The sequence below is a fragment of the Phascolarctos cinereus genome, unplaced genomic scaffold, assembly GCF_003287225.1.
Source record: "Phascolarctos cinereus isolate Bilbo 61053 unplaced genomic scaffold, phaCin_HiC Scaffold_4;HRSCAF=312, whole genome shotgun sequence".
Lineage (NCBI taxonomy): Eukaryota > Metazoa > Chordata > Mammalia > Diprotodontia > Phascolarctidae > Phascolarctos > Phascolarctos cinereus.
In genome coordinates this window covers 603,631,601-603,644,414 of record NW_027555847.1, presented here as the reverse complement: position 1 = coordinate 603,644,414, position 12,814 = coordinate 603,631,601, and positions in this window count along the sequence as shown.

Genomic DNA, 12,814 nt, shown 5'->3' with positions numbered 1-12,814 from the left:
AACTAGGAAGCTAGTTTGGAATCAAGAATTTAAGCATTTGGCTTCTGGGAGCCAAGAAGGTAGATTAGGCAATAATTCACTTTCACTCTTCCTCATTGACCTCTAAAAATGCAGAAAATATTGGCCCAGGAAAAACCCTGAAACAGCTGAACCAGCAAAAAAAAGACAGGATGTAGCAGTCTTTTAGCCCAGGAAGGTTAGGAAGAAAGGATTTAAATATCTTGGAACCACAGTCAGAATTATGCAGGACCTTGCAGCTTCTACATTAGAAGATCAGAGGGCTTGGAATATGATATTCCATAAGGCAATGGAGCTTGGATTACAACCAAGAATCAACTACCCGACAAAACTGAGCATATACTTTCAGGGGTGGAGATGGATATTCAATGAAATAGGGAATTTCCAAACCTTCCTGATAAAAAGACCAGACCTCAACAGAAAATTTTATTTTCAAATACAAGACTCAAGAGAGGCATAAAAAGGTAAACAGGAAAGAAAAAGAAAAATGTGTTATTCAATAGGGCAAACTGTTTGCATCCCTACACGGGAAGATTATATTTGTAATTCTTGAGAATTTTATTTTTATTATAACATTTAGACAGAGGGCATGGGTATAAGCTAACTTTGATGTGCTGGCAAAAAATCTAATTAAGTGATGAAAAGGGATTGCATTGGGAGAAGAGGAAAGGAGGAAACAGAAAAGGGTAAATTACATGACATGAGGAGACACAAATATCTGTTACAGTAGAGGGAAAGAAGGGAGGGAAATGAGCATTTTTTTGCTGTCATCAGACTTGGCTCAATGGGGGAATAATATACTCAGTTAGGTATAGAAATCTAATATACCCTGTAGGAAGTAGAAGTGGAAAGGGGAAAAAAAGGTAGGGGGCTGATAGAAGGGAAGGTAGACTGAAGGAGGTGGTAGTCAAAAGCAAGGGAAGGGAGGGGAAGGGAGAAAGGAGAGAGAAAACCATGAATGGAGCAGGGCAATAGTATGGAGAGAAAGACACAGATAGTAATCATAACTGTGAGTGTGAATGGGATGAATTCTCCCATAAAATGGAAGTGGATAGCAGAGTGGATTAAAAACCAGAATCCTTCAATAGTTGTTTACAAGAAACACATTTGAAGCAGAAGGATACACACAGAGTAAAGGTAAAAGGCTGGAGTAGAATATATTATGCTTCAGTTGAAAAAAAAAAAAGCAGGGGTAGCAATCCTGGTCTCAGACAAAGCAAAAGCAAAAATAGATCTAATTATAAAAGATAATTAAAAGAGAATAACTACATCCTGCTAAAAGGTACCATAGACAATGAAGTAACATCATTACTAAACATATGTGCACCAAGTGGCACAGCATCCAAATTCTTAGAGGGGAAGTTAAGGCAGTTACAGGAAGAAACAAACAACAAAACTATACTAGTGGGGGACCTCAACCTCCCCTTCTCAGAACTAGATAAATATAACCACAAAATAAATAATAAATAAGTTAAGGAGGTGGATAGAATTTTAGAAAAGTTAGATATGGTAGACCTCTGGGGAAAATTTAATAGGGATAGAAAGGAATATACCTTTTTCTCAGGGGTACATGGTACCTACAGAAAAATTGACCATGTATTAGAGCATGTAAACCTCATAAGTCAATGCAGAAAGTCAGAAATATTAAGTGCATCCTTTTCAGATCATGATGCAATAAAAATTATGTGTAATAAAGGGCCATGGAAAGATAGACTAACAATTAATTGGAAACTAAATAATCTAATTCTAAAGAATGAGTGTGTCAAATAACAAATCATAGAAACAATCAGTAACTTCACCCAAAAGAATGACAATAATGAGACTATATCAAAACTTATGGGATGCAGTGAAAGTGGTTCTTAGGGAAGGTTTTATATCTCTAAATGCTTACATGGATAAAATAGAGAAAGAGGAGATCAATGAATTGGGCATACAAGTAAAGAAATTAGAAAAAGAACAAATTATAAATCCCTAATTAAATACCAAATTAGAAATTCTGAAAACCAAAAAAGAGATTAATAAAATTGAAATCAAGCAAACTATTGAACTAATAAATAAAACTAAGGGCTAGTTTTATAAAACAAACAAACAAACAATAAAATAGATAAACCTTTGGTTAATTTGATCAAAAATAGAAAGAAGAAAACCGAATTACCAGTATCAAAAATGAAGAGGAAATTAAAATAATAATTAGGAGCTATTTTGCCTAACTGCATGCAAATAAATTTAAAAATCTTAGTGAAGTAGATGAATATTTACAAAAATATAAATATAAATTGCCCAGATTAACAGAAGAGGAAATAAAATACTTAAAAAGCCCTATTTCAGAAAAAGAAATTGAATAAGCCACTAACGAAGTCCCTAAGAAAAAATCTCTAAGGCCAGATGGATTTATAAGTGAATTCTATCAAACATATAAAGAACAATTAATTCCAATACTATATAAGCTATTTGGGAAAAATAAGCAAAGAAGGAGTCCTACCAAATTATTTTTATGATACAAATATTGTGCTGATACCTAAACTAGGATGAGCCAAAAGAGAAAGAAAATTATAGACCAATTTCTCTGATGAATATAGATGCAAAAATGTTAAATAAAATATTAGCAAAGAGATCACAGTAACTTTTTATGAGGATAATACACTATGACCAGGTAGTATTTATACCAGGAATGCATGGCTAGTTCAATATTAGGAAAACTATCAACATAATTGACCATATCAACAACAAAACTAACAAATTATATGATTATCTCAATAAATGCAGAAAGAGCTATTGACAAAATATAACATCCATTCCTATTAAAAAAACACTAGAGAGCATAGGAATAAATGAATTATTCCTTAAAATGATAAGTAGCATCTATCTAAAACAATAAGAAAGCATTATACGTAATGGGAATAAGCTAGAAGCATTTTCAATAAGATGGTGGTAAAATCAGGATGTCCATTATCACCACTGTTATTCCATATTGTGCTAGAAATGTTAGCTGTAGGAATCAGAGAATAAAAAGAAACTGAAGGAATTAGAATAGGCAAAGAAGAAACAAAGCTATCACTCTTTGCAGAAGATGATGGTATACTTAGAGAATCCTAGAGAATCAAGTAAAAACACTACTTGAAATAATAAACAAATTTAGTAAAGTTGTTGCATATAAAATAAACCCACATAAATCATCAGCATCTCCATATACTAACAAAGCCCAACAAGAAAAGATATGAAGAGAAATTGCATTTAAAGTTACTGTAGATATTATAAAATATTTAGGAGTCTACCTGCCAAAACAAACCCAGGAACTATATGAACACAATTACAAAACACTTTTCACACAAATAAAGTCAAATCTAAATACTTGGAAATATATCAGTTTCTTATGGATAGGCTGAGATAACACAATAAAAATGATAATTCTACCTAAATTAATTTATTTATTCAGTGCCATACCCATCAAACTAATAAAAATGATTTTGTAGAACTAGAAAAATAATAACAAAATTTATCTGAAGAACAAAAGGTCCAGAATATGAAGGGAATTAATGAAAACAAATGCAAGGGAAGGTGGCCTGCCTATACCAGATCTTAAATTGCATTATAAAGCAGCAATCATCAAACTACTTGGTATTGGCTAAGAAATAGAGTGGTGAATCAGTGGAACGGGTTAGGCACACAATTCACAATAGTCAATGACCATAGTAATCTACTGTTTGATAGACCCAAAGATTCCAGCTTTTGGGATAAAAGCTCACTATTTTACAAGAACTGCTGGGAAAACTGGAAAATAGTATGGCAGAAACTAGGTACAGACCAGCGTCTTACATTGTATACCAAGATAAAGTCAAAATGAGTACATGATTTGGATATGAAGGCTGACACTAAAAACAAAGTAGGAGATAGAGGAATAAATTTACCTGTCAGATTTATGGAAAATGGAAGAATTTTTGACCAAACAAGAAATAGAGAACATTATGAAATGCAAAATGGATGATTTTTATTACACTAAGTTGAAAAGTTTTTGCACAAAGAAAGCCAATGCAACCAAGATTAGAAGGGGAAGCAGAGAGCTGGGAAAGAATTTTAACAACCAGTGTCTCTGATAAAGGTCTCATTTCTAAAATATATAGAGAACTGAGTCAAATTTATAAGAAGACAAGTCATTCCTTGATTGATAAATGGTCAGAGGATATGAACAAGCAGTTTCCAGATGAAGGAATTAAAGCTATCCATGGTCATATGAAAAAATGCTCTAAATCACTATTCATTAGAGAAATGCAATTCAAAACAACTCTGAGATACTACATCACACCTATCACATTAGTTAATATGACAAAACAGGAAAATAATAAATGCTGGGGAAAATGTGGTAAAATTGGAACACTAGTGCATTGTTGGTGGAGTTGCGAAGTGATCCAACCATTCCAGAGAGCAATTTGAACTATTTCCAAAGGGATATAAAATTGTGCATACTCTTTGACCCAGCAATACAACTTCTAAGGTCTGTATCCCAAAAAGATCAGAAAAATGGGAAAAGGACCCACGTGTACAAAAATATTTGTAGCAGCTCTTGTGTGATAGCCAAAAATTGGAAATTGATGAGATACCCATTAATTGGGGAATGGCTGAACAAGTTGTTGTATATGAATACAGTGGAATACTATTGTGCTATAAGAAACAATGAGCATGCAGACTTCAGAAAAACCTGAAAAGACATATAAACATCATGATGTTGAGTGAAGTGAGCAGAACCAAGAGAACATTGTACATAGCAACATTGTGGGATGCCTAACTTTGATAGACTTAGCTCTTCTCAATAATGCAAGAATCTAAGACAACTCCAAAAGACTTATAATGAAAAATGCTATCCATATCCAGAGAAAGAACTATGGAGTCTAAATGCAGATTGAAGCACACTATTTGCTCTCTTTTTGTTACTGTTTTGTTTTGTTTCTTCTTTCTTATGGTTCCTCCCATTGGTTATATTCTTCTTTGCAACGTGACTAATGTGAAAATAAAATAAAAAAAAAATAATTCAAGCATCTGGCAGCTTAGTGGTAGAAGTGTCCAGCCAAGTCCCTGAGTAGCCACTTCTTGGAGTGGAAGGAGAGCACTGAGACCTTAGTATTCTTCCCACTCCTCAGTCCCCAGTTCACAGTGCCTTGTGAACCTCAGAGAACCAAAGCATTCATCATCCTAGCAGTATTCTCAGGACAGCAGAAATGATGACAATATCTATATCCCTATATATATATATATATATATATATGTATATATAATTATATGTAATTATAACTTTGAATAGTGCTAATTTTTAAAATGTGACCATTTCATAAGATTTGTTATTTACACTACTAGGAACCTAATTGTGCAACAGTTCTTATAGCAGTGGGATACTGGACACAATGAGGGATGGTAGATCCAAGTCTCTAGAAGTAGTCCAGCAGAAAAGCTAAGGGGAACATCTTGAGGACTCCAGGAAAAAGACTTCTAGTTGCTGTGAGATACCTGCTTGCCGTAAGTACTTTTTAAACTTGGGTGAATTTCCCTCTAAACTCTAGACTGATGGGAATATCTTTCACAAACTTTTAGGGGGATGTTTTGTACCAACTGTTTTTACTATACTGCCTTAAGAAATAGTCCTTTCTTGACATTAAGTGTCTGGCTGATTAATTTATATTACATGATAATTAAAGGGGGATAGCATATTAGCATGGGCTTGTGATTCATGGAATTAGATAACCTCCTTCCCAACCACCATGGCTTCTCCTAGGAACCTGAGGGTTGTGTCCTACTTACCCAAAGAGAGGTAACAAAGTAAATACAGAGTATGAACTGCTTCATGAGTGTTTGAAGGGCTATTGGGTAGAAGATGGATTACTCTTTTTCTTCTTGGCCCCAGTGATACAGTCAGGGTTAATGGGTAGACACTGCAAAAAAGGCAGACTTGGGCTCCCTAAGTATTAGAATTACCAAAATAAAATGGCCCATCTGAGGAGGTATTGGATTCCCATCAATTGGGCAAAGGCTGGTTGAACACTTGTTTAAAAATTTAGTTTTTTCTTTATTGGCTTTGGAGAAAGGTATACTGTCTCTTTAAGATCTATTTCATAAGGATCAAGTAATAATGAAAAGAACAGAAAAGGCATTTTTGCATAAATAAAGAGATTTATATTAATTGTCAAAGATATTGCCACTGTCAAGAATGAATATTTTGATACCTAATACAAGTTGAGAAACAACTTTGCTTTAATATATACTGTTAAAACATGTGTATGAATAAACATGCTTCAGACAGGATTCTCAATTGTTTTGGAGAGAAAATTATCCGTACTATAGATGTGAGGATGTAGAACTCATTGACAGTATGGAATAATGCCTCACTTTTGTGGAAGGAATTTCATGACATAAAAAGTAAGAGAAAAATTATTTATTAAAATAAATAAATATGAGTGTAAAGAAACAGTTTCAGGGTCACCCAAAAGATAGACTTTTTTGTTAAGAACTCCAGAGCTGTAGAGCATGAGTACCTTAGCAAATTTGCATATACATGTTTTATGACTAAAGAGGGTAGAACTAGGAAAAGAGAAAGTATATAAATACGTGAAAACTGGAATATGATTTTAAATCATATCTCTGAAATAGCAGGAAAAAAGTACTATTGATCTAATTGAAGAAATTTTGGAGACTTTGTGATTTTTAAAGTCAGTAACTGAGTCAGGAGGTTTTCACTTAAGCCACTGATCATAAGCTCATTATTATAGCAGTAGGGAAAGAGGAGCCTGAGGAGAACTGAAGACAAGGGAAAAGGGGAGGTGAAAAGAAAGATATAAATTTATTTTAATTTTTCAATTACCATTTTACATGTAATTATAACTTTGAATAGTGCTAATTTTTAAAATGTGACCATTTCATAGGATTCGTTATTTACACTACTAGGAACCTAATTGTGCAACAGTTCTTATCATTATCTCTCCCTCTGTCCCTTTCAGTCCGTGTTTCTCCCTCTAATGGAATATCTACTCATAATTTATTGAATTGTTCTAACAGTAAATTTATCCTTCAAAAGACACAATATTTTACTGTTTCTTGTTAGGTTTGTTCCATACTTGCCGGACATCCTTCGTTCCTGTATTTTAATTCATGATGCAAGACCAGGACCAGGGTCTGATTTTCAGATGCTGCCTTTGATAGAAACTGTTCACTTCTTAAATCCACTTCTCTCTTCTGAGACCCATACCTTCTTTTTGAGAATTATGATAAATATTGTTCATTCCCATAAGGTCTTTGCTTTCTTTCCCAGGACATAATCTCTCTCATTGCTTTTTCTAGGTTTCTTCTTGCTACACCAACTACCTTCTGAACATTTTGAATTAGATGTCCCATAAGCATCTCAAACTCAACATGTCTAAAATAGAACTCATTTCCTCCCACCTCCCACCCCTACCTCAACCCTGTCCTTTTCTGAATTCTTCCATTTTTATTGAGGCCACCATCATCCTCCTAGTAACCCAGGCTGGACATTTCAGTGACTTCCTCATTGTCTTACTCCATACAACCATTCTGTTGTCAAATCTTTTCATTTCTCCCTTCAAAATATCTCTCACATTCAGCCCTTCTCTCCCTTATATAGGCACAATAGTTAGAGCTTCATTACTTCTCCCTTGGACTATTATAATTCTCTTCTAATCAGTCTCCCTATGTCAAATTTCTTTTCATTCCAATCCTTCCTCTACCCATTTATGAGGTGAGTTTTTTAAAGTATCTATAGTCTGTCCATGTCACTACCTTATTTAATGAATACCAGTGGTTTATGGAACTTCCAGGATCAAATATTAACTCTGTCACTTAAAGATCTTCATAACTTCATCCTTTCCTACCTTTCCAGTCTTATACTTTTCTCCCTCCATACATTACAAGACAATCCAGCAATACTGGCCTATTTGCAGTTTCCTGAACATGACACTTGATACATCTGCTATCTATGTACCTTCTGTGCTAGTTGTCCTCTACATCTGGAATGTTCTGCCCCCCTCACCTCCACCTCTTAGGTTCCTTGGCATTCTTCAAGACAAATTGCACCTTCTTCAGGAGGCTTTTGCTAGTCTCACCTGTCACTCTTCCCCCATACATTCTCCCTTCAGGTAAACTTCCATCTACTCTCCCTATATTTTACATGTATACATTTGTTGGCATTCGATCTACCACATTGGACTGTGAGATCCTTAAGATGAGGGACCATGTTTTTGCCTTTCTTTTTATCCCTAGCACCTTGTATAGTGTCTGGCACATAGTAAACAATTAAGAAATGCTTATTGATTGAAATCAGGTGGTTGTCAAGTTTTGTAATTCTCAGGAGGCTCTGTTGTCTCATGAATACATGCTCTAAGAACATAACATACCTCACTTACATATATCATGCCTTCCTCAGTAACCCTCATCAAGGAGTTTCCAATAACAAACATTCCTCTGTCCCGGTAATACCTTTAGATCCACACCATCATTTCTTAGCATCCGAGAACCTCCATTTCTACCAGAAAGAAACTCATATTCAGTGTTCATTCTTCTCTTCCTCCTTTATGTAATATTTATCTACCCTTCTACCTACTAGCACAGTTTAAAATTTGCCTGTTTGTTCTAGTTCTTTTTCTTCTTTTAAGCATTTCTTTGTTTTGTATTTCATGAGCACTCGATCTCTCTAATAAGCTAAAGAGTAGAGACATATTCCTTCAGCCCTTTCAATTTCTCTGCAAAAGGAGAGACCAAGTTGCACTAACTACTCTAGAGGCTTGGTAGTATTAAGGTACTCAACATAAATTAGTATAATGTTATCTCAAACCTTGCTTTTGCTTTTGATATGTCTTGTTTAGCACTGACAAATTATAAAATGGCCCAGTGTGGATCACTAAAAGTTTCCCCTTCACATCCATACTTTTTGGAAATACAATTCTTGGTTTCCCATTGCTTTGATGGTTAACTCTTATGGCAACCTGCCAGGAGACTCTACTTGCTTGCCCCCTTCCCCCTGTTTTCCACGGGCTCTATTGCTGAGCACTTTTGAGTAAGCTTTCAGGGGCACTTAGAAGGATTTACTTAATTTTTTTAAGGACCTCAGCTGCCTTTGATCCATGCTGAGAACATACATGTCAAAGCCTGAATGTAAACAGCAATTGCTCTAAGCTGTTATCCGCAAGTTCTGAAATAGAAATACAATTTACAGTCACTTCTCACCTTTTTCTTTCACTTCTCTCTTCCTTATGATCAGATTCCAGACACCTACTCCCATCCTGCCTCTGCCACTGCTACTGCATGAGTCATGAATCATATCTCCAATCAGGTCTTGTTCATATGAACTGCTGTCTAGTCACACATTTTCCATGCTATCCTTATGCAGTTTTAAAAATTGAAATATAAGGTCTTTACCTTCAACTCTGTAAAAATGCATCTTGTTAGATTTGGCCAAAAATTCTAGCTCAATGAACTCTCCTTCAATAAATAATCCCCTCTAACTTATTAGCTATTCCTCTTAGCTTCCCACCACCCATAAATTTAATAAGCTTTCATCAATGCTTTCACACTAGTCATTGGTAAAAAAAAATGTTAAAAAGTTAACTTCTGTTTGCCTCAGTTCCTCATCTGCAAAATGGGGATAATAATAGCAACTATCTCCCAGGGTTATTGTGAGGATCAAATGAAATAAATAGAATTTTGTTGCATCCCAGAAAAGACACTGATTCATTAACTGTTATTCTTTGGATCAGATTTTGCAATCACTTTTGAATTCACCTTTATTATCATTCAGACCACATCTCTCCACCTTGTCCACAAGGTCAAATACCTTGCCAAATTCTTAGTATTTATTTATCTGCTAATCAGTCACCTTGTCTAAAAAGGAGGAAGTTATTCTGGCATGACTTGTTTTTGATGAAACCAGTAGGCTTTTAGTGATCATTGCTTCTTTTTTTGAAATGCTCTCAAATCATCTCTTAAATCTGAAATCCACTCCTTCCTCAATACCTGTTCTTAGAGTCCCTTACTTCCTTCAAGGCCTAGCTCAAAAACCACCCTCTAAGTTAAACTTTCCTGATTTCCCTGAGCATCTAGTGTCCCCACCCCTCCCCAATTTATCATTTGCTCATTTTATATATTTTCTATATGTCATTATATTTGTACATCTTGTCCTCCCCCCCCCAATAGAATGTAAACTCCTTGAGAGCAGGGAAAGTGTCATATTTGTTTTTGTATTGTCAGCACTTAGCATAATACCTAGCGCATAGTAGATAGTAAACTGATTGATGGGTTTTTTTTAAATGAACAAGAATTTTCCCAGGAATCAAGCCTGCTTACTTAGAGTTTGAAATTTTTACCTTTTCCCATTCTTTTGTAAATTGAGATCATATTTGCCAGTCTCTAAGAGCTGTTATTTATATCCTGCTCAGTAAAGCAATACTTTATGTATAGAAGATGATCAACAAATGTTCGTTGAATTAATGAGTAAACAAATGTGATTGAATGAATGAGTCAATCAATTCAAGAGGCAATTGTATATTTATGGTGTCAACTCAACAGACTTTTTTCCAATTGTCAGAAGTAATATTTTGAGGAAAAATGTATTTTTTAAGTCCAGTGTTGTTTATCTGGTTCAATGAAGATCAGGAATGTCTCCTGTGGAAATAAGAAAGCAATATTTCTTGAAATCTTCATATATCTCTAATACCCTATAATTCACCACTTGCCTTTCATCATATAAGTAGTTGATTCTGAGCACATATTGAGCCTTGGTGACAATTAGAAATTTTCTTTTTTCTCAGAATAGCTTTTAAATTTTTCATTTAGAAAAAAAAATTAAATCATATTTTTGCCCTTACATGAAATGCCCAGTTTAGAACTTTAAAAGTCTATCTCTATTTTCTGTCTCTCTGTGTGTATTTCTGTCTTGGAGACAAATTCATTTAGCTAACTGAATTAAGTTAATTTTCCTCCCAATTTCATCCTTAAATGCCCTTGAGATGAAATTGGTTGAGTCACCAAATTTCATTAAATCTGTTCCTCACCCTCCCTTAAATGCTTCTAGCTTTCCTATGAGGTGATATTGTTTTTAATATTCTTTCACCATTCTACTCCATATATTAGCCAAATAAGTTTATCCTTTAAAATGGTATAACCAGAGACTTCTATGTCTTCCTGTTTGTCAAAGAGACCAGGTTTTGCTGAATTAATTATTTTCTAGGCTCTTTTAGTATTGTGATATATAATTGTTGGTTACATTACTTAAGAAATTTCAATTGCCTGTATTTATGTCTGTTCTTTTGTTGATTTCTATTCTTTGGCTTCAACATCTTGTTAAAATATATGTTTGGAGTTCAATTATATAGCATAGCATATGATTTTTATTTTTTCTTGTATTTTAATATCAATGTTGACATTTGCTCTAATTAGCCAATCATCATGTATGTGGAGAGCTAATTGGAAACGACTCCAACATCACAAACTAGTTACCTCCTATCTGCTAAAATTTAATCAATTTAATGATTTAATTATGTTATTCGTTGTTTACCACGTCTTGCACTTCTTGATTCTCTTTCAAAAAAAATTATTCGTGATATATAGACATAAGCCTTGTGTAAGATCTCTAAGTCTCTGTCCTCTCTCTTATACCTGAACCAGGTAGCTAGGTGGCACAGTGGATAGAGTGTGAGATACAGAATCAGAAAGACCTTTTTTCAAATCCAGTCTCAGATATTAGCTGTGTGATGTTAGGTGAGTCATTTAACTTCTGTTTGCCTCCGTTCCTCATCTGCAAAATGGGGATGATAATAACATCTACCTCCCAGGATTGTTGTTAGGATCAAATGAAATAAAAAATTGTAAAGTACTTAGCATGGTGCCTGGCATATAGTAAGCATTATATAAATGTTAGCTATTATTTGTAATGTTATTAACATTCTGATGATGTTTTCCAATGTATTTTTGCTATTTGCCCCAATTCTACCTTTGAATTAAAGTGAATCTATATTAATTTAATTTAGAATGCCTTTTCAAGTTCTTCATGAAATTTCTCTAAATCCTCATTCCCTACAACAGGTGTTGGCTCCTAAGTTACATTTATTTTGTAGCATTATTCTCACAAAAAGCTTGTCAGGAACCCTACAATATGAGAACCAATGAAATATTGCTTCCTGTTTTCTTTGGACAAATGATAAAATTAACTTCATTAAGTCCTTTATTTGGCCCTCCAAAGAGAAACTGTGAGTTATTTTTCCATTTAGCTGCAATATCCCCTCTTCTAATTTCATTTACAAAGAAAATATGAAGTTTTATATGATTTACTTCCTCTTAGTGGGTACAAGATTATATTTATTTATATTAGTTTATATTATAGTTTATATTATATTTATATTAGTGGGTACAAGATCTTATATTTAGAGTTTTGATAGCTAAGTTAATGTTCAAGATCCTTTTCAAACTGTAATTCACCTGCCTCTTGAGGCAGGTAGGTGGTATAGTAGGTAGAGTGTTGGGCATGGAATCAGGAATTCCTGAGTTCAAATCTGTTCCCATACACTAGCTGTGTGACCCTGAGCAAGTCACTTTACCTCTGTTTGCCTCAGTTTCCTCACCTGTAGAGATAACAATAACCTTGCAAGGTTATTGTGAAAATCAAATGAGACAATATTTGTAAAACTGCTTAGTACAATGCTTGACACATAGTAGGTGTAATAGAAATGCTTACTTCCTTCCTCTTCACTACTGTTCCACCATTATTGCAGAAACAGAAGGAGGGCACATTAAATTAAGGATTATT